This window comes from Colobus angolensis, unplaced genomic scaffold (assembly GCF_000951035.1).
Source record: "Colobus angolensis palliatus isolate OR3802 unplaced genomic scaffold, Cang.pa_1.0 Scaffold56, whole genome shotgun sequence".
In the NCBI taxonomy this organism is placed as follows: domain Eukaryota; kingdom Metazoa; phylum Chordata; class Mammalia; order Primates; family Cercopithecidae; genus Colobus; species Colobus angolensis.
In genome coordinates this window covers 8014217-8037609 of record NW_012119154.1, presented here as the reverse complement: position 1 = coordinate 8037609, position 23393 = coordinate 8014217, and the positions used below count along the sequence as shown (strand labels likewise).

General features: G+C 35.6%; 1 long non-coding RNA gene across 1 annotated transcript in view; it reads left to right on the top strand.

Moving 5' to 3' along the window:
- The window catches only part of LOC105525803, a 523125-nt gene that overhangs the window by 84331 nt on the left and 415401 nt on the right, over window positions 1-23393 (top strand). The window contains exon 2 of the long non-coding RNA XR_001003977.1: window positions 6114-6167. This is a non-coding gene — a long non-coding RNA (uncharacterized LOC105525803). The remainder of the gene's footprint in view (window positions 1-6113; window positions 6168-23393) is intronic.

Here is a 23393-nt window from a genome sequence, read left to right as displayed (position 1 = left end):
TAATTATTCTGGGGTAAAACCCGGGCTTTTAAAAGCTCCCTGGTTGATTCTAACATGTAGCTCAGTTTGAGAAACAGTTTCAAGGGAACCATGTCGAAAGCATATTATACATAGTTAAGTTGTAATTCACATATAAAATTGTCAGGTAATTTTCTTCAAATCAAAACAGCTCAAAACCAGAGCAACAAGGTAAGTTATGATACACAAACACTTGCACACATGCACACATACACACATACACACACACAAATTAGCGTGGATGTCCACTCATCAAGATTTGAGAGAAAAACACTTGGTAAACATGGCTGAGAATCACTGCAATACAATGTGTAACTAGTAAGAACTCAATTCTGCAATATATTGCTGAATATAACACAAATTACTATATTATCTTTACAATATAAACTTAAACAATAAGCTAGAAACAACAACAAAAATTCTCAAAGTGGACAAGAGAAAGGAGAAAAAAAAGTAATCAAGCTGGTTTTCATATCTTCCTTACCCAAAAGTTAATAGATAATATTTACACTGAATAAAGAAAAAAAAGAGGTTTAGATATATTGTATAAACGAATAAGAGGAACCTACAGAAAACAATAATAACAGTAACAAAAAACTGAAAGTAATAAATGAAAAAATGCTCATCATCACTGGCCATCAGAGAAATGCAAGTCAAAACCACAATGAGATACCATCTCACATCAGTTAGAATGGCGATCATTAAAAAGCCAGGAAACAACAGGTGCTGGAGAGGATGTGGAAAAACAGGAATACTTTTACACTGTTGGTGGGATTGTAAACTAGTTCAACCATTGTGGAAAACAGTGTGGCGATTCCTCAAGGATCTAGAACTAGAAATACGATTTGATCCAGCCATTCCATTACTGGGTATATACCCAAAGGATTATAAATCATGCTACTATAAAGACACATGCACATGTATGTTTATTGCAGCACTGTCACAGTAGCAAAGACTTGGAACCAACCCAAATGTCCATCAGTGACAGACTGGATTAAGAAAATGTGGCACATATCCACCATGGAATACTATGCAGTCATAAAAAAGGATGAGTTCATGTTCTTTGTAAGGACTTGGATGCAGCTGGAAACCATCATTCCCAGCAAACCATCACAAGAACAGAAAACCAAACACCGCATGTTCCCACTCATAGGTGGGAATTGAACAATGAGAACACTTGGACACAGGAAGGGGAACATCACACACTGGGGCCTGTTGTGGGGTGGGGGAAGGTAGGAGGGATAGCATTAGGAGATACACCTAGTTAATGGGTGCAACACACCAACATGGCACATGTATACATATGTAACAAACCTGCATGTTGTACACATGTACCCTAGAACTTAAAGTATAATAAAAAAAAGTAATATGATAACTACATAAAACCAGTAAATTAAAAAAGGGAAAGGAAGACGGATTGATGTGATTGTGCTAATTTTCTCAGCTCTCCTAATGAACACTATGGTGTCCTGTCTACTAAATCAGACTAGATCGTTAAAAACATTCCCATTAAAATAGCAACCATTAGAAGTTCTAAAAGGATTCTGTATGTTACAAATTAGCAAGAGGAAAAATGTTTATTCAAACATAGGCATACCACAAAACAACTGGAGAAAAAATTATATGGTAATATGGTAGAGAGCAATGTAAGCAAAAAAGTGATTTTAAAAGAAGAAAGGCAGAATTAATTCAAAATATAAATATTATATTAATATAAATGGAAAATTTGTACTCATTAAAATAACAAAATTCTAATAGATCAAAATTTTAAACTAACCCCATGTATCGAATAAATACATATGTCTTAGCAATTTCAAGATTAAAATAATTTTAATTTTGAAAAATTAATTTTAAAAAATACATGCCTGACATATTAAACAAGATAGTTGGTATATGATAAACAGTCAATTAAGTTTATTTGGGGCATAATAATCAAATAAAATAAAAATCGAGGCCAGGTGCAGTGACTCATGCCTATAATTCCAAGCACTTTGGGAGGCCAAGGCAAGTGGATCACCTGAGGTCAGAAGTTGGAGACCAGCCTGGTCAACACAGTGAAACCCCCTTCTCCACTAAAAATACAAAAATTAGCTGGGCATGGTGGCCTGCGCCTGTAATCCCAGCTGCTCAGGAGGCTGAGGCAGGAGAATTACTTGAACCTGGGAGCTAGAGGTTGCAGTGAGCTGAGATCATACCACAGCACTCCAGCCTGAGCAACAAGAGTGAAACTGTCTCAAAAAGAAACAAACAAAAAACAAACACACCAAAGAAGAAACAAAATAAAAATGGATAATGTAAAATGATAAAGGATAAAGGTAATATACACAACTTGGACCCATTTATCGTTCTCACACTGCATATTGATTTAAATGTATAACTCAGAGATCTCAGATATGGCAAGGATAAATTGACAGAAATACAACGGAAGCATCCATTCATGGCATATTATAGGTATGGTGAAAATAAGATGTAGATTGTCTGAATACAATAATGAATAAGGTTGATTAGTGGATATATTTGAAAATATCATACTTTAATGAAAGCTTTCTTTTAGCTACTCACGGGGAATTTACAAACTTATTCCTGTAGAAAGCCTTAAAGCAAACCTTAGTAGTCCAGCCTAATGAAATGCAGTAAGTGAATAAATTGGTAACCCAAAAAGGACCAGCTATAAAACCATAAATATCTGTGAAGGTAAAAATGAAAATAAAACTAAGTATGTTAGCCTTAAATAATGAGATTCTGAAAATATGATTAAGTTTAGAGTTTACTGAAGGGCAAACTTGAGGGATCTTGGTTCCTGAGACTGAGACTTTCTTTAGCAACCAACGATATTTAGGCAAGGCACTTCCAGTATCCCTTTCAGGGCTTTCGCTATGTCTTATCAGCACTTCTCAAAACTCCAAGTTTCACTGATTTTCAAATTCCTCCCCTTTGGACACTAGTTGTCTGCTGTTTTTCACACTCTGCTTTAATGTCACAGTGGTTTGCCTCACTTTTTTCCAAGTTCTGTTTTACTTTTTATGGCACCAAGCTAAGAGTTTCTCTTCACCGCATACTTAAAAAATGTATAGTTTACAATAATAGACACAATTTCCATAAGTATCATTTAACCCTGTAGCCCTTATAGTTAGACAGTGTCATATGGTTTAAAAATAGGCATTATTAATAAATATTCCCAGGTCACATAAATTTACAAATTGAGCACATGTCTTCCTGAGAAACATGACAGAATCTGCAAATTGCATATAATTCCTGAGGACTACTTTATATTGGGATAATATGTGTGGTCTTTTATTTTTATTTAACAGATATACAATTAATGTTTTCACATATTAAAAATAGCAACCATTGAGAGGGAAATCAAATTTTACTAACGCCTTTCCTTTAACCCCATTCATTAGGTAACAAAATACTGAAAATATTTCTGGCTTTAGTTTTTCTATGTTTAACATTTTAAGATTATGCAATGTATATATATAATATATCTTCATTCCTGATTATTGTGTTCTAGACAAGCTTTACAATCTCGCTGCTTTAGAAAACATTCATGTGTTACTACCCACCTTCCCATTTTCTCCCTTCTACCCTCTAATCCCAATATTGTTGGATGTATTACTATTATTTTCAGAGACTGACTTCTAGTGTTAAATTCTAAATGTAATATTTATTTCTTGATTTATCAAGCTTTGAAAATACCTACTAATTTTGTGCTATAAAAGAGAATGGAATAAGGACTTTACTTATTTCATCTCTCTTCCCCCTTCCAGTTACTATAAATATTGTATTTTACATTTGTAAGGTTTATAGAATATACATTCTATTTCATTAAATAGCATTGAATTATTTGTGGTTTGTCTGTAGTCTGATTTTCAAAAGAGAAAGCAATAATAGTATTCATAATATTATGATTATGTACATGTACATCACATTCATACAATAATGAAATTGTGTAGTTGAAACCAGGTAAAAGAAAATGCAGTCTCCCATCTGACAAAATTTCGAATTGTATATGTATCTCAGTGTGTTAGACTGTATGACTTGTGTATGTATTTCACTGTGTTGAATTACACTTTAGTTTTTGCTAGCATTCCCATTCTGCATTATGCTCAATTGTCATTGTTTATTTCAGCTCATGTTACCCCTGAGTTAAATTGCTTTTAATTTCATTGAAATTACATCCTGATGAATATGTTTTTTAAAATGTACTTGGCCAGGAATGGTGGCTCACGCCTATAATCCTAACATTTTGGGAGGCCGAGGCAGGCAGATCATGAGGTCAGGAAATGGAGACCATCCTGGCTAACATGATAAAACCTGTCTCTACTAAAAATACAAAAATTAGCCAGGCATGGTGGCGTGCATCTGTAATCCCAGCTACTTGGGAGACTGAGGCAGGAGAATCACTCGAACCCAGAAAGTGGAGGTTGCAGGGAGCCAAGATCCCGCCACTGCACTCCAACCTGGGCAACAGAGCAAGACTCCTTCTCAAAACAAAACAAAACAAAACAAATGTACTTAGAGAATAATGAATGTTGTAACCTTTTTCATAAATAAAACATCTTTATTTTGTCCTCACATTTGATTGGGGATGAAACTCTAGGTTTAAAGGTGATTTTTTTTCCCCCTCAGAATTGAGGACTTTTAAAATTATTTTCTATATTCAGTGTTGTTAAGACAGTGTATGGCTGTTTCTATAATGTTTTCTGTGTAAATAACTTTCTGTTCCTATGGATAATACTTCATTAGTCCTGTTTTCCATTCAACATGCCACCTCGATTAAATAACTGTTTCTTCATTTCCAAACACTTATTTTCTATTTTTTAAAATTATTTCTTCTCCTCATTTTTTTTTTTTTTTGCTCATCTCCATTTAGAATTTCCTGTAGATGAATGATGGATTAGTTGGATATTTCCCTTCATACCTCTAAATTTCTGTCGCAGGTGATCTAGTTGGAAAGTGTCAGATAAAACCCATATAGTTACAAAACCATTTTACTTTCCATTGGAATACAGTCAAGCATAATTTCCCAGCACCCCTTTCATGTAGTTAGGATCCATATGACCAGTTCTGGCCAAGAGTAAGCTAACTGGGGTCATGTGTGTCCCTTTCAGTACAAGTTGGTGTAAGTAGGTAGTGGTCTATCTCATTTATCTTTTCCTTTCATATTTGAAGGCTGACAGATGCCAATGAACCTTGGAAACCAAAAGATGTTGAATGAAAGATGAAAAATGATTTGATTTCTGAGTCAGTGCTTAAAGAAGAGCTTTCCAGAAGTGCTCACTGACTTTGAGCAAGGGATGAAATTTAGGCAAAATGGTTTTATATAGCAGCTAGTTTAAATTACCTTAGCAAGTACTTCTTGCGTTGGTCATCTGGATTCTGGGAATATGACTGCATTTATATTCGATAAATAATTCAGATGTCTACTCTAAAAACGTATTTATGCAACCCATGTGTTAATTATCTTAAATGATTTTGGCAACTACAATGCTAGTTTTAAAAGTGTTTTCCTAATTCTCTGTTTGCTATTTTTCATTTCGCTATTCCTACTTTTTATGTCTGCAGTAACTCCCAGCGTCTTTCAAGTTAAGATTTTGTTCCTTGAATTATTTTATTGTTTTATTTAGCATTTATGATTCTGTTTATTCATCCTGGTCCTTCTCTCTTATTTATGTTCTTCTCTGTGATTGCAATTTTTTACTATAAAAATATCCCATTCCTAAGACATATTGAAATCAAAATTAGATTAGATTCAAATGATTGAGGAAAAATACCCAATTGTTTGGCATGAACTGTTGTCTGTCAGATTTCCCTTACTTTTTACATTTGTTAACATCACCTTTTTTTTTTTTTAACATTTGATCATTTGACATTTGTTGAATATTTTTATCTTTGTATTCATTGATTCAGCTCAGAACATTTGTGGACTCAGCTCATAAATATTATGTCTGGACTGAAATTCAGTGTGATTTTCCTTTAAATTTGATCTTGTCGACTATTTATCTTCTAACTATTTGAAAACTTGAATTGCACTCCTTTCGGTTTTACAGTTGTTTTTGTTTCCTACTTAAAATAACTTTTTGCCATTACAGTGCAATTTGAGGAAAACAAGAGGGCAGACGTTTTGCCACTGAGCCAGAATTAAGGTAAGAAATGTGAGGCAGCATTTTGCATGATTACAGTTTGGCCCTATATCTATTTTAAAATATGATATTTTGTACAATGTGAATTTTGCATTATTTTTGGTAATTTAAAATATTGCAGTAAGGAATTGTGTTAAGATATTAATCAGCTTGATTAATAAGATTTTACTACTTTCTTAAATTATATACATGATATAGATACCTCATTTGCTTGATCCTGGTTCTGGTCCTGATGTGTTATCATGAATCATACAGTAGGACAATATTCAATAAAAAACAAAATACTGCAGAATATATATTTCAGTGAGTGGGAGGTAGATTGTAGAGATTCTGTTTTGCAATTGTTAAAAGAAAAAAAAAAACCCTATATTTGCTACCAGAATGTGTGGCCTAGAGAACAGAGATTACCTTTGCATTTCTCCAAATAAAATTCCCATAAGTAAGAATAAGCAAGTTGGTCAGAATTTACCATTATAGCTACAATGTGAAAGATAGATTAAAATATTAAAGGGTTTAAACTCAATGACATTGCATGTGAAGATAAGCTTAATATTCTCAAGTCGATCTAATATTCCTCAACTTTTATTAAGAGCACACACATGTTTAATTAGTGCCTCAAAGATTCAGAGAACTAGAATGTCCAAGGGCCTCAGAACATCCTCAGGTTTAAGTTAGAATTGTAGAGAAGATGAGCCAAGTTATTCAGGACACCTGGATATGAGTTTATGCACAATTTATCCAACTGTCTTTAAAACTTTTCACTTAATGAGGCATATTATAGGGATAAAAATGACCAGGAAATGTATGATATATTTGGAGAAGGTAGCAATCCAATTTATAAATTCCCATCTTCCAACCATCTGGAGGTGCCAGATTGGCAGGGTTTCTCGTCAGCATTCTGTATATTATGCACGCTTCACAGAGCAAGAAAGGGAATCACTCAGCATTCTCAAATACTCGAAGCATTCCTTTAAAATGTTGATAACCAGTCTGCAATATATTTTTTAAAGTAGCTATTTGCTACTATGCATTGTTTAAGAGAAGAACTGGGGATTCACAGCATAAATTGCATTCCCTATAGATGATACCAAAGATTCAAGGATGAGGGATAACCCATTGAATGTGAGGGTGAATTTTCTTTATCTTTACGAACTCCTTGTCACCTGGGGCTAAGGTTAATTATAGTGATAATATGACAGTCTAGCAAAATCCACAGATTTGGGAAATGCACAAAAATTGGTAAGTTTACTATTTCTGGATTAAGCATGAGCAACACAGTGAAACCTGTACGTGAGGCAGAGTGGGGAAGAAAGGAAATAATGATAAATTGTAAGCATTCATTTTACTTTTCTAGTAGTTTTCTTGTAATATACATGAGAAGATTTCTTATCCATTAATTATGTATGTCTTTGACGGATCTAGATTCTCCTTAACCCAATAGAAGCTACAATCTTCTGTGAAATTATTCATCTATTTATATTATAGATCAAAATAAGTCTGAAATAAAAATCTATAATGGAAGTCATAAAAAAAGGATGATGGATTCCACTTATTCCAAATTAAATAAAAAACTGGAATGCAACATATGAATTAAAGAGTATTTTGTTTTAGAGTGAAATACCACCTTTGGACTTTCTAAGCCAAGAAGGTGCAAGATACAGCTAAATATTTGCTGATAAAAAATTCAATTCTGAGATTTTCCACAGAAGCCCAATTCTGGATTTTTAACAATGGCAAAAACCGAATTATTTAGTTATTATTCTAATGGGAGTGAATCTGAATTGAAAAGTAAGAAGCTCAAAACCAAAGATGTAATGATTCTTAAGAAAGTCAGATCTACTGAGAATTCCCATGCCATGGAAAATAAACTCTCCTAATACCTTTAGGATCTATCAGGACAATTAAGCTGAATGAAATGACTATGACTTTAAATGTAGAAAGAATAAAATGAAACTTGAGATCTGCTTTAGGAAGGAAAAAACAATAAATAAAAAATCATGAGGCCCTGATTCTGAGTAACAAGCTGTGTATAACTTCAAAATACTAAACGGATAACCAAGAAAACCAGGAACAGTAAAAAGATGGTTTCTGCCTTTAACATTTCAAGTCAGTTCTGTTTTGTTTTAGTGTTGAAAAACTCAGTTTACATTGAATAGAAATTTCAGTTGAGAACTGTTTTTGAATATTCTGTGTACATTAAGAAATGACTCAGGTTGCTTTTAATATTTCCAAAGCTTGAAGCAGAAGACTTACTCTGAATCCTGCAAGTAAAGCTGGGAAGCCTGTCTTTACAGGTGCTCTGCTGTATGATCCCAGAAGAGATGGAGGAGTGGTTTATTAGGGAAATGAACTAAATTAAAGCTTGGCTTCATTGGTAAATTTACCCAAGTCCAAATAATATTTAGGTTGAAAGCCAAATGAAAGCATGGGTTAATGGAAACAACAAAGAAATTTAACATGAAATAAGTGAGTCTAAAGCAGGAAGTAAAGTATAGATTTATGTGTAATTTGTGAGAAGCATACAGATATTATTATTCTTTTTTAAATGCTCTCATAATACCTGGTCAAGGAAAAGCAGTTACCAATACAAAGGAAAGTATATGAAATTTTATGTCAAAAAAGGAGAGTGACTTCCCTTCTCCAGTCTCCAGAACATAATATCTATTCCGTCACTCTTCTGTAAACATTTCATGCATAATGACTTTCACTTCCCTTCATTGGAGTCATGATATGTTCAGGACACATCTGCCTGGAGCTAAGAATCATATTTTTTTCCTAACATGCTTTGTGCATGGAATCAGGCGTCAGAGACTGCATGATTGATACTAGAGTACAGGACATCTCCTTTTACAGAAGAACATCTTTTAGAAAGTTTGTATCAACTTGCTGTGTGTGTGTGTGTGGTGGTGGTGGTGTGTGTGTGTGTGAGAGAGAGAGATTTATGTTTCTCTGGTTCCCCTGGGATAATAAGACCCAGGAGAACAAATGTATGTACTATTTATCTTTTTTATCACCAGCATCACCAACCAAAGTATTCTTCATGTGATTGCCGTTTATAAATGTTTATTAGACTAAAAAAATGATGGGTACTTACTAATAAGATAAAAGGAGAAAAGAAGGATTTTTAAAATCTAATTATTTAAAAAATCAAATGGATATACAGTAAGTATAAGAGAGGAAGCAGTCTGCATTTATCATTAAAAATTTAAGTTTATATTTTGGGTGATAAAGTCTACTGAGCTAGACAGTCAAATCAAAGTCTGTAATATTTCCATTCTTCGGTATGTATACGTAGAAAGGGTCACCTGACAAAATAAAGCCAAATAATTTCACCACTCAGATATAAAATCATGGGAAGGGAAGAAGAAAACTTACAAGAAAAATAAGGCTAAAGGAGAATAAGTTGCGAGTGTGTCTATACATCATGAAAGGAGAGATAGCAGTTGTCTTCAACAGTTAATAACATGAGGAGATATTTTCCTGTATGTGATTATTGAAGAAGTTTTCTATATTGAATGCCTATAATGTGACATGCTCATTTTCAGGGATTTTCCTAGCAGAGCTCACGGTCCAGCCAAGGCATGAAAATACTAAACAGCTAATCTAGTGTCATGTGACAAGTACGATAAAGGTGAATGCGGTGAAGTAAACCTGGAGCAGAACAGCTGACTTGTTGGAGAGGGAGTCTTAAGTGAGATGTGAAGAGAGTATATCTTACCAGATGAAGAGAGCAGAGGCCAAGGATAATAGCAAGAGTAGAGATGGTGCCTTGTGGTACATATTGTTTAATTCATTGCTTGATTGTGGTCATAAGATCACATGTTTTCCAAAATAATTTGTTTCCATAGACTGGCGGTAATATCTAGGGTGTCTTAGAAAGGAGTCTGCTTGGTTTTGGTTTATCAGCAATTTACTATAAAGCAGATTGTTTCCTATCCCTCTGTGCCTTTGCACACGGGCTTTATTCTCTATTTCGTAAATGTTTCAATATATTTCAAACAATAATATTGAAGGCAAGTGGGTTTTCATAACAACCACTTTAGAATATCATTGTTAAGAGTACAGGCTTTGAATACAGAGAGACTTCAGAGAGACTTCTGCCACAAATATGCAGAATTTGGTAGTGATATAGGGCTAATTTTCCTAATCAGAAAAGATGCACAATATATGATTTACAGAGCTGTTGCTAGGATTAATTATTATGTGAATATTATTATTAGGTTTCTTCAAATCATAAAAATGTTTCTACTTGATAGAAATTTTTAAACCATAGCATAACTGGCAAATATTTTCTAAAGATACTGGACATAAAATGTTACATGAGGAAAATTACTAAAAAACATGTCTTTTCAAAAAAAAATGTGACACCTTTAGATTGGTGATAAATTATTACCAACTAGAAGGCCAAGTTAACTGTTATGCAATTAGGGTGATACTCTTCTTCACTCAAGGATTTAAAACCTTTAGTTATAACCCTTCTCGATAAGAGAAAGATGCTCATCTTACAAAACTGATTTGGGACTTCTTTGACAGAGTACCTGATGATATATCTAAGTTGTGAATAATGAAAGTAGATATCATTACATTACTCTTATGGGTGAATTAGGGAGTCAAAAATAAGCTTAAGAAGGATGTAGAGGAACTGGATAAAACCAAATCCAAATAGTAGGCAAAGTAGAAGTGGAGAAGTTGGGAGCAATATGATCAAGATAGGAAGCCTCTAGGAATGAGCATCTACTGAATTCAAGACTATGCTATGTAGAGCCTCAATAAGGGAAGAAGAGGTGAAATAAATCAGGAGTGTGAAATTAAGAGATGATGACAAGCAGGACAATTTTACTTGGCTACAAATTAGAAACAACCAACAGTGGGGTGGGGCTCCTAGAATGGAGGCATGAGGAGCTCGGCAGGCCCTTGCCCCAGTATAACAGTGATTTAATTGGTGAAAATCATAAAAAACAATCATTTAAAATTTCTGAACATTGTCCTAGAAGCACACAGTAAACAGAGAAACAATTACTCAAGAAAATTGACTATAATGTTGGTAAGAACACTAGAAATCTGTAGTATTGGGGCCACAACACACTCCGTTCCCCTGACTCCCATTTTTCTCCCGCTCTTTGGTGGGCTCCCTCAAAGTACATTGAAACTTTATGTATTTTTTCTCTCTCAGTTTCTTGTTTTCCTTCAATGCCTAATGCAATGTTAAGCCCTTGTTATACATAACTAAATTTGTTGAACAAAAAATAAATGTAAGAATGACTACTTGGTTGGGAAGCCACCTGACATTTCCATGAGTTACTTTAACACAGGCCTTAAGTTTTGTGATAAGCACATGGAACAGTAACCTGAAATAATATTGCTCAAAAGTGCCATTTTTTACTTAATTTCGGCTCATTGACAGTTATTTAATAGAAAAATATGTAAATTGGGCTTCACAGATATTGAAAACTTTTGTGTATCAAAGTATGCTATCAAGAAAGTATGAAGTCACATAAAGTTTATAGCAGCACAATTAACAATTGCAAAGATGTGAAACCAACCTAAGTGCCCATTGACTAATGAGTGGACAAAGAAAATGTGATATATGTACACCATGGAATACTACTCAGCCATTAAAATGAACAAAATAATGGATTTTTCATCAACTTGGATGGAGCTGAAGGCCATTATTCTAAGCCAAGCAACACAGGAGTGGAAAACCAAAAACTGTGTATCCTCACTTACAAGTGAGTGCTAAGCTCTGAGTAAGCAAAGGCATACAGAGTGACATAATGGACTTTAGAAACTCAGAAATGGGAGGGTGGTTGGGGGCTAGGGACAAAAAACTACATGTTACATACAATGTACACTATTCGGTACACTAAAGTCTCAGAATGCATTACTGTATAATTCATCCATGTAAGAAAAAAAATTTGCATCCCAAAAGCTATTGAAATAATTTTTAAAAAAGAATATGTGAAAAGACAACCTACAGAAGGGGAGAAAATATTTGAAAATCATATATCTGACAAGGCGTTAGTATAAAAAACACAGAAGGAACTCCTACAAGTCAACAACAAATCTACAGCCTGATTTTAAAATGGTGAAATAACTTAAATAGACATTTTTCCAAAGAATATATACAAATGAATAATAAGCACATAAGAAAATGCTTAGCATTACCAATTGTCAGAGAAATGCAAATCAAAACCACGATATACTTTTTCACATCTACCAGGATAATCTAAAAAATAATAATAGTAACAAATGTTGGCAAGGATATGGACAAATTGGAACCTTCACACATTGCTGGTGGAAAAGTAAAATGATGCAACCACCATGGAAGTTAGTTTGGCAGTTCCTCAAAAAACTAAACATGCAATTGCCATATGAACCAGCAATTCCATTCCTGGGTATATAACCAAAGAAATAGAAAGTAGGGATTTCAACAGACGTTTAGACATCAATATTCATTGCAGCATTATTACAGTAGCTAAAGGTGGAAACGACTCAAATGACCATTAACAGATGAATGGATAAACAAAATGTACAATACACATATAATGGAATATGATTCTGCCTTAAAAAGGTAAGAAATTCTGATATATGCTGCAACATGGATGGACCTTGAAAACATTCTGCTACATAAAAATAAGCCAGACACAAAGGAAAAACTTCATATGATCCCACTTATATGAAACAGTTAAATAGGTAAATTGATACAGACAGAAGGTAGATTAGAGATTACCAGGGTAACCTGGGGGGAGAGAGAATGCAGAATTTTTACATAATGGTTACAGAGTTTCTATCTGATGTGATGAACAGTTTTAGAAATAGATAGAAATGACCAGGAGTGGTGGTTCACACCTGTAATCCCAGCACTTTAAAAGGCCGAGGTGGGCAGATCACTTGAAATCAGGAGTTCGAGACCAGCCTGACCAACATGGCGAAACCCCATCTCTACTAAAAATACAAAAATTAGCCAGGTGCAGTGGTGCATGCCTGTAGTCTCAACTACTGGGAGGCTGAGGCATGAGAATCGCTTGAACCTGCGAGGCAGAGGTTGCAGTGAGCCGAGATCGTACCGCTGTACTCCAGACTGAGCACAGAGTGAGCCTCTGTCTCAAAAAAAAAAAAAAAAAAGTGATGATTGCACAACATTGTGAATATAATTAATACCTTTGAATTGTACACTTAAAAATGGTTAGAATGGCAAGTTTTGTTACATATATTTTAGCACCACATAAAATTTTAATGATGTAATATGCCAAAAAGCATTTCATTCTACACTCTAAATGCATGAATTATATGATAGATGTATTATATTTCAATAATTTTTTTTTCAAAAAGTGATTTAAAAGCAGCCAGGGGACAATACACAAAGAATTTCTCATGAAAGCCCTTTCACAAGGATGAAAAAAACATTAGTTCATGGGATTTTAAGAATAGAGTCATTCTATGATCTTTGAAAATCAATCCTATTTAAGGCTTTCTTCTTCATGATAACCTTTTCTAGTTACCTGGATCATTTCATTTAGTGATGAACCAGGCCTGGTTGTAGACATATATTGCTCAGTTTTTCACTATATTTCCTCCTGTGTTTTTTCCCTTTTTGTCTTTGGATTATAAATTACTTGAGGGTAGTTCTTTGCACACAGGATTGAGGAATTAAGAAAAGACATAAATGGCCAGATTCAGACTTCGGCTTCATATAGTTCAGACTGAGAATCCTGTCTTGTGCTCAGTAATGACAAGATGTCCTCCTTGGACTAGGCTGTGTCCCAGTGAAAATGATGTAAAAGTTTAATCCCAGTTAGTCTTGTCTTTGAGCAGGTTCCATAAAACAAACAGGCTATTAATCAATTCTGAAGTTATTAAAACCAATAATTGTGCTAAGAGGCACAGCTGTGCTTACTGGTCACAACACTTTTTCTCATTAATATTTACCATTGGAAGCAGAAGTGTTAGAGGAATGAAGGCATTAGGAGTGAAAGTATTATTTCACGTCAGAGATTGCACAAATTACCAAATCTCTAAGTGGCGGAAATCTCTTTTCCTGTAATACCTCATGGCCTGATTGTCATTTTGAATAAATATATGCAGATCAAGTTTCCAGAGACTATATTTATAACACAAATTATAAATTTGTGTCCACCCCCTCCCCCAACAATACAAATTAAACAGTCCCTCTAACAACGTCCTGCAAAGCAAATTATTTTTCAAGTCCAGAAGGTTAGCATTATTGACAAAATAGAATCAAAAACTTCTGTTGTATTTTTAATATGCATCAACACCCTTCTAATCAATATGTGGTTATTATTTAAAAATATAAAATAAATGGTTGTAAATAATTTTTGGCCGGGCATGGTGGCTCATGCCTATAATCCCAGCAATTTTGGAGACTGAGGCAAGGGGATCACTTGAGGTCAGGATTTCAAGACCAGCCTCGCCAACATAGTGAAACCCATCTCTACTGAAAATACAAAAATTAACTAGGCATGGTGGCACATGCCTGTAATCCCAGCTACTCAGGATGCTGAGGCAGGAGAATTGTTTGAACTCAGGAGGTGGAGGTTGCAGTGAGCTGAGACTGTGCCACTGCACTCCAACCTTGGCAACAGAGTGAGTGAGACTCCAACTCAAATAATAATAATAATTTTTTTTTTTTTACAATTTTGACATCAAATAACTTACCTTGAATTATACTCTCAAAAATTGTGTAAATACAAAATGTAAATTTTCAAATACTAATTTCATGACATCAGAATGCATATAAATTGATTATTATTCCTACAACTTCTTCAACTAGCCCAGTGCAGAGATGTGCAAACTGAGAAAAGAGCACTGTAGTTGCTCTCAGGCAAGCCCATGTGAAAAACAGTTCTTCACTGATATGGCTCCCCCCAGGAGTCACCAGTTCTCACAATAGGGTCAACCACAAAAAGGAAACTGTGAACCTCTTTCTCTTGTGGGAACAGGGTGGGATGAAGTGGCTGTGCAAATAGCAAATAGGATTTTAGAAAGGAGAGAACAACCAGATGTCACAGAGATTGATACTGAAACAGGCTCACTTGCAACAACAGAAAGGTGATGTAACCGAATGTAGCAGGACCAGCTGTGGTAGACTGCATGGGTCAGAGCCACACTGTCAGGAGAGCCTTGATCAGACCACATCTGGTGGTGCAGAACCAACATTTAAACAAGGCTCCCCCAAAAATAAAAAATTAAAAAGTAAACAGGGCAGAAAGAGAATAAAAAGAAAGTGTAATTTTGTGGGAATGGTTATGGAGACAGTGGAATTCTACTGAATATAAGATTTATATTTTAGGATAGTTTATGTTTAAAAAAATTTTGTTAGACAACTGCATGGCACATACCTTAGTATTTTGTAAAAAGAAACACTCTTCTTGATCTGGGTCTAGAATGATGGTTCACCACTGTGGGTGATTTTGCCCCTACCCAGGGAATATTCAGCAGTATCTAGAGACATCTTTGATTGTCATAACTAGGAATGGGTGTTATTTACTACTGGTATCTTGTATAGAGGTCAGAGGTGCTGCTAAATGTTCTACTACACACAGGGCAGCTCCTCACAACAATGAGTTATTTTGCTCAAAATGTCAGTAGTGCTAGGGTTGAGAAACACTGATTTAGAGTCATGTGATAGAAGGTTCGAGATCATCTTGTCTGATTAAACAGATAAGGAAATAAAATCAAAGAGGGTGGGTGACTGATGCAAGGACTCACAGCTTGGCAAAGTTGTAATTAAAGATGATATCCTGGCAGGGAGCCGTGACTCACGCCTGTAATCCCAGCATTTTGGGAGGGCGAGGCGGGCGGATCACGAGGTCAGGGAATCGAGACTATCCTGGCTAACACGATGAAATCCCATCTCTACTAAAAATACAAAAAATCAGCCGGGTGTGGTGGCGGGCACCTGTAGTCCCAGCTACTCAGGAGGCTGAGGCAGGGGAATGGCGTGAACCTGGGGGGATGGAGCTTGCAGTGAGCCAAGATTGCACCACTGCACTCCAGCCTGGGTGACAGAGCAAGACTCCATCTCAAAAAAAAAAAAAAAAAAAAAAAATGATATCCCTAGACGGTTCCCAGATGACAAGAATCACAGAATAACTAATGTTGATGGCAATGAAGATGCCAGGATCAAAAGAACCTGAGCATGAGAACTTTTGTGTAATGGGGAAAGTGGGAGAAAAAGGAAACTCTGCCTTCGCTATCTAAATTCCTAGGATAGTGGAGAAATCGAATACAAACAGGACTGCTCTAAGCTGCAAAGCATGACCCTATCATCATTTATTATTATCGGCAGGACCTGCCCAGTGAGATCAGGCCTCAGGGCAATGTCAGTAATCAACTCCCAGAAATGTGAGAAAAGAAGTACAGGGCTCAAGACTAACTAATATATGTTGAAAGCCATTATAAAGACAAACTTCCTCAAATGCCACATTTTTGCTTATGGGTTATTCTTTGAACAAGAACAATGAAGCTATAGTCTAATTTTAGTAAGATGCCAATTTCTTACTGAGTCTGAAGTAAACAGAATCTTGCTGTTGTCAGAAAGAAAATAATATACTCTTTTCTTCCTTCTTTGAATCAAATATCTTTGCCAGAAAAATTACTATTAAGTGCTTCTCCAGATTAAAAAAATTATCACATATTATATTGACTCACTTCTATTTTCTTTCAAGTTAAATATGAACAGACACCTGCCTTTGCAGAATTTACAGTGCATTCGTAGTACTTTAGTTTTCAGAATCTCCCTTGGTCTTGTCTCATTTCCCCTGATACTACTGTGACTGAAGTTATCTCTCCCTTCAGTTAGTTTAAATTCTATTAAGTCTGATCTTTTTCAATTAGTTCCACTTGTACACTCACAGAAGCATTCCTCAAGGAAACTGTGAAATAGGAAGTTCATGGTGGCTAAGAAGAAAAAAAAAAAGCAAGTGGTAAAAAACTGACACTTTGGAAAAAAACAATGTATTTTGTGATTATTTTTCTCCCATGATAGTTTGAATTAAAAAGATAAGATAATAATTCAGGATGAGTTTCTATGTAATGTGAGAGGAAACGTACGTCATCAAAAAGTATATGTTAGCAAACTCTGGAGACCACCTCAACAATAAGTTGAAGATAAAAACCTAGGTTGTTTTATGTTAGCTTGAAAGATTCCAAATAAGATAATTTTCATCATTTTTGGTACCCAGATCATTTTTTTTAATTTCATTCTCAATGTTCTCACTTATTTATTTTTGTATCAACTGAAATAATTCTCCATCTTTGCGTTTACCTCTTTGAAATATATGTTTACAGTCCTGACCCTCCGTTAGGCATTGCCTAACAGAATGATGAAGTACATGTTCTCATTTAATCTTGTCCTGTAGATCCGGCCCCTTCAGCCTTTGAATTATTTTCTTAATCTTCTGAGCACTCAGTTGAAAACGCTTCATTTCTTTAGTATTCACTCCAGGTGCTTTGGAAAATACAAACATCAGGCATAGTGCCTAATCTAGAGGGAATTACGTTATCCATAATACTTTAAATATATATGATACTGTACAATTAAGATTTCCTTATTTATTTATCTTATACTATAATCAACACAGTAAGACAAGTAGACCAAGAATTTTATCAATACCAAAGCACACAGCTACTAAGCTACTAAAACCATGTATTTTGATTTAAAGTCTAGCCAATCCTTTCTTCTTAAGTATAGAATCTTAAATCTATCTCCTCCCCATACACATGTTTTTTTTTTTTTTTTTGAGATGGAGTTTCACTTTGTCACCCAGGCTGTAGTGCAGTGGCACTATTTTGGCTTTTGGCTCACTGCAACCTCCATCTCCAGGGTTCAAGTGATTCTCCTGCCTCAGCCTCCCGAGTAGCTGGGACTACAGGCTCCCGCCACCATGCCTGGCTAATTTTTGTATTTTTAATAGAGACAGGGTTTCATCATGTTGGCTAGGATGGTCTTGACCTCTTGACCTAGTGATCTGCCTGCCTCAGCCTCCCAAAGTGCTGGGATTACAGGCGTGAGCTACCATGCCTGGCTTTGAGTCTATATTTTTAAAATATGGCTCTGAAATGTAAACATAGAATAGTTAAAAATTAGCATTCTTCTGATCAACAATATACATCCAATGACTTTATGCTACGATTAGGATAATGGAGTCCTAAGCTATCATGATGAGGAATGGATATATCCTAAGCCTCTTGATGTTTCCCACTTTGTCTGTAACTAGTTTTGCCTATAACTAGTTGGGCAAAACTTTTCTTCAACCTTAGAGAGTACTTTAATTCTAAATACATTTACCTTGACCACACTTATTTCAACCGTTTATTCATCTATATACCCATTGATTAGATATTTTGATTCCTTTATATGGGATTGAAGTCTGTGTTAGGTGCTAGGTGTATGGAAATTAATAAAAGACAAGAAGATGAAGATAAAAAAACCTGGAGGCCACATTGCATATTAGATCAGGATTGGAAAGAACCTCTCTTCATACCGGCCCATAAGTGACCAGTCCTCAGAAAGTAGAGCCAAAGAAGGGGTGTGTCTAGGTAGTTTGCTTTAGGAAGAAACTCAGGGGAACAGGAATGGAAAAAGGACAACTTTGGAAAAGGAAAAAAGAAAACAAGTACGAGGGTACATTGTCAAGCTTGCCACTGCTCTGGCAACAGGGGCAAAATTCTACTTGATTATTTGATGCAGTCAAGTCTAACTTAATTCAGAATTTTCTGCTCAAGGAATGGTTCTAGCTCCCATGCCACGATGATCAGAGTTGCCACATGAAGTATTAAATCCCTCACCCTCCCATATTTGTGTGTGAGTGATTGTCAGAGTGTTTTGCAGATCTCTGGTTGTGGTCTTCAAGAACTCCTATAGAAGGAATGTATACACTGAACAGCTGAGCAATGTGGTTAAGTTACTCTTGATCCAAGCTGCCTGCTGGGCAATGAATAGGGTACAGGAGGATTGAGAGAATGTGAGGCGTGACCCAGGAGGTAAAGGATATGATGTCAAATAATAGGGAAGCTCCAAGTAGAGAAACTTAGCTGGATCAGCTTAGTGGGGACCTTATGGAAGAAACTCAAGTATTAAATGGGCAGTTGAACTATATGGCTTACATGATCCCTTAAACACTTGAGTTTATAAATACCAATACATATCACTATCTAATCTCAAGTTCCAAACTCATACCGTTTCATAATGCCAGGTTGTTTCTTTTTCACTGTTACAGATAGTTTCTGCCTCTTTAGTGTCTGCTTTCATCCTGTGACTTTTCCATGACCAACATTCTCAAGTAAGCCCTTTAGAAGCCCTTTGCAGATCAGCATTATAGAAGGTGCCCAGATCTAAGAAAAACAGTTTTTTACTGTTCATTGAAATTTGACCATGAAGAAAATATGTAACCTTCCTGAGCCCTGGGTTCCATATATGAAAATGCACACTTATATTGCATTGTTGTAAGTGAGTAAAATGGCCTAGCATGCAGTAGACACTCAATACATAACAGTTTTATTATCTCTTTACCCGAGGTTGTCAATTCCAAGGACAGGTTTTGGCAGCCCTCCTGCAACACAAAAATGCTATCACTAGGAGTAACTGGCATGTCATAGATCTGGGTTTCCTCCAAGATAACCAGGGAGTTGTGGAACTGAAGGGGATGTGCAGATTCCATAGTTGTTTCTACCACTCTCTTACTACCTTATCTCTTCTCTGCCATGATTAAGATGAAAATATGATTGGGCCAAAGCCTAATCTTTATCATTTACTAATGATCTTCATTAATATGCTGCTATTTCTGCCTTTTCTGATAGTTTTGTTTTAAAAAAATATGTTGGTGGTAGCAATGCAATCTGGACAAATCATGTAATTGACAATTTGGGTCATTGGGTAAAATATTTTACTAGTGTGCTGTGCTAGGCTCTAAGCCTGTGTTGAGGCCATGCTAAAATGTCTGACCAAAACAGTAAACTAGGTGAACAATGTAGATAAATGACATCATGGGGACAACATTTTCAGATAATCTACTGAATCACTGAGTGACATGATTGACGTTTTGATTTTCTATAGACATGGAGTCTTGTTTTGTATCTTCACTGTTGCAATAACAGAGGAGAAATCCATTTCTTTTTTGGAAGACTATTATTACTTAAGTGGAAAAAAAAATTAATCATTCACAGTCAGAAAACCTGGAGTCTTCACCTACAAAATTCCTACAAAATTCTAACCACAGTCCAATTACTACAACTCTCTAAGACTCAGTTTTCCCGTTTGTTTTAACAAGATAGGAATAATAAATTTATTACTAAATTGCTATCTCATAGAATTAGTGTAAGGATCAAGTGGAGAAAAATAATAAAACGTATTGTGTAAACAGGCAAATTTCTTTAACAGGTCATTTTGTTTTCTCATTCATAATTGTTTTGTCTTTATTCTTTACTGGATTTTTGAGGATTTGGATGGTGTCTTATTTATCTTTGAAATTTACTTGCCTAAGTATAATGGTTGTCACATAGAATATACTTGTTTTCAATTTAAAAAATGCTTCTAAGTGAATGAGTTTGCTTTCTTAATTTTATGTACATTTTAAGTTTTCAATGTCCCATAAGAGCATGGTAAGTACGCTGAGTTGCACTTCTTTCACACCCATGGAACAAGGAGCCCATTAAGGATAAATGTATCATCTATGATCATAATTGAAAGTGGTACAGTAACTACTGCAGCTTGGATTCACCACCTGTGCCTATTTTTTTATGCATGACATTTAACTCTTCTTATTCACAAAAATGGCATAGGTGGATATCTTTATTGCATACTTCTTGAAAGAATTTCTAATGTTAATTAAGAATTTCTCTCAGATCACAATACATACCATCAGAACTGTGTATTTTTATTGTGCCATAAATATTTCCTCCTCACCCCCAGACACCAATAGAAATACGTGCTTTTTCCCAGTACTTCAAATGCAATATGCTGTGTTAAAATTAAACTAAAAATAAATTTTGGCTTTTTTGTGCTGATTTTGTATCTTAGACCCGATCTGTTTATGGCTCTTCCTTTTATCATACACTTGGCAGCCACGACTGTTCTGGTACCTTAAGTTTGGCCACATAAGCAAATCTCTTTTCTACTGCTACAGTGAGCCTGCTCCTTTGCCTGGTCAGTTCTCATCATGTGGCCTAGAAACCTCACTATTGTATTTTGTTTCTTTTTAACCATCACCAGTTTTACCAAATGAATGTTGTTAGTAGGCCAGATGTGGCCACTCACACCTGTAATCCCAGCACTTTGGGAAGCCAAGGTGGGTAGATCACCTGAGGAGTTCGACACCCGTCTGGCCAATATGATGAAACCCCAACTCCACTGAAAATACAAAAAAATTAGCTGAGCAGTTGGTGGGCATCTGTAATCGCAGCTACTTGGGAGGCTGAGTCAGGAGAATCAATTGAACCTGGGAGGTGGAGGTTGCAGTGAGTTGAGATCATGATATTGCACTCCACCCTGGGCGATGAGTGACACTCCGTCAAAAGAAGGAATGAAGGAAGGAAGGAAGAAAAGGAAAGAAGGAAGGGAGGGAGGGAGGGAGGGAAGGAGGAAAGGAAGGAAGGAAGGAAGGAAGGAAGGAAGGAAGGAAGGAAGGAAGGAAGGAAGGAGGGAGGAAAGTTGTTAGTGCAGTTTTACTATTTGCTGATATCTTTATCTACTCCAATCTGTGATTTCTTGAAACATAGACACCATTTTTTTGTTTTGTTTTTGTTTATATTTCATTTCCCTCTGTTTGTCATACCATCTTCCTGAGAACAGTTTTGCAATAGGAGATATTTGATTTTGATTGTCTTCCTTCTTGCTCTCATTTTGGCATTCATTTTGCAACTGTCAGTCTTCTCAGTGGTCTCTTTATCTAGGATACTCTCTTCTTCAACCTTATCGGCAGGTGACTGCCAATTTAACATTTTCTGAGCCATCCCTAAGACCTTGGAGGAGCAATTTCAAATTTCTCAGAATGATAGACTTCATCACTCTTGGAGAATAATACTTTAATGTAACTCCTTCCCTTTCCCCACTCCACTAATTCGGTTAGTTTCATTAAAAAAGAGTTAACCATACTCCTGAGCCTGCCACAGATACCTAAGCAAAAACTTCTCCTTGGTCCTTCTATAGAAATGGGCTTCCAGGTAGTACATAATGCAGCTCTATCAATACCATCACTGAGAATAGGAATACATTCATTAAATGAGCTTGGTACTCTGTAGGTCATCTCTACTCCCTAACATCAGAGCTGCCATTTGTGTGGTTTGAGAGTGGATGCTGCTCATTGAGATAAACAGCAGCAAAATGTGATGAGAATATATATATATATATTTACAGCTCAGTTTGTGGTCATTTGGGGATCAGCACAAATGCTCCACCAACATTAATTCCTCCCTAATGCAACAAACAGTTCACTAGAGTGATAAATATGACATTTACTTTATGTTTACTCCATGATTTCTTCTTAGGGTCTATCTTTAGACATCCAGTTTCCAAGAAAAACAGACCATTGCTTATTTGTAGAATGTGGGGAATGCCATTTCAGCTCTCTACAGTTTACCAGCAGTGCACAACCACAAACATTTATTGAGTACCTACTATGCGTAAGTGACGGGGTTAGATACTTTAACATGGAGTATTTTATTATGCCAAACCATGTATTCATTTCCATATAAAACTGGATCAAAATTATGTTCTCATCTACTTTATATTTTTTTAACCAAAGCATTTCTTTCTCCCCTCTGTCTCTTTCTGTTTGTATAGTGTATATTAAATGTTGTAACGTTTATTAAGTCTGGCAAATAAACAAGAACCAATAATTACTGAATATCTGCAAGCTGAATGCTTGAGAACACTTAGAGCCTGCAGGCCCTTGACGATTACAAATTAGCTTTCAGGTACATGGTCATAGCACTATAGCAACAGATCAAAGCATCTGTTTTGGGTAAGAACTAGGTGGTACATTGTCAAGAGTATGGTAGGCTTGTATTTGGAAGTTATGGATTTAAGATCCAGCATTAATATTTATCAGCACAGTGAACTCAAGTTCTTAATCTTGCTGAGTCTCCGTTTCCACTCTTTAAGATGGGTGCAGTATTGTGCCAAGGAAATAGAATGTATTTGAAGGTATGTGATGACATGAATTGTTTATATCTTCTTGAGTTTCCACAGGGACCGTAAATCAGTGTCTC